The following is a 700-nucleotide window of genomic DNA, read 5'->3' on the forward strand; positions in this document are numbered from 1 at the left end:
GTCCCCTGCATCGGCAGGCGGACTCTCAACCACTGCGCCACCAGGGAAGCCCCCTATTCATTTTTAAGACCCAGTACATAGTACCATATGGCATGTTGAGATGCTCCTTGAATCTTTTTAGAATAAGGACGTCCCACAAATCTTTGTGCAATTTTAAGCTTTAATAATTTCAGAAATATAAATACTACAAATATATATATATATATATATATATATAATTATCTGAATGTGTATTTATGCAAACTTCTTTTATATTAATTTAGTTTTTGAATTTTAATATCAATTTTTTTCTTTTTCTTTCTTTTATTTTTTCACTCAACATTTGGCTTCTTCAGAGGAACTGAAGCCAAAAATTTAAATTATGAGTTCATTATTCAGGAGTCACAAAACTATATAAATGTAAAGAAAATTTATCAAATTGAACTTTCAAATGATATTTTTATAAGTTTGTACCTTATACTTTTGAGGTTATTGTTGCTTAATACTGCGTTAAGACTTTTTGGTATCCCAAAGTCTAGTTGTTAATTGTTTTTCTCTATTTTTTATTTTCGAACTTTTTTGTTTGTTTGTTTTTAGTAGAGCACATATTAGACACTTTTCCCAATGATTAAAAGCATGTAAACTGTGATCTCTTTGCTGGTTTACGTTCCATACACTCTAATTGTGAAAGTCATTGTATTTAATGACAAATTTAACCCTC

The sequence above is a fragment of the Lipotes vexillifer genome, unplaced genomic scaffold, assembly GCF_000442215.2.
Source record: "Lipotes vexillifer unplaced genomic scaffold, Lipotes_vexillifer_v1.1 scaffold1232, whole genome shotgun sequence".
Lineage (NCBI taxonomy): Eukaryota > Metazoa > Chordata > Mammalia > Artiodactyla > Lipotidae > Lipotes > Lipotes vexillifer.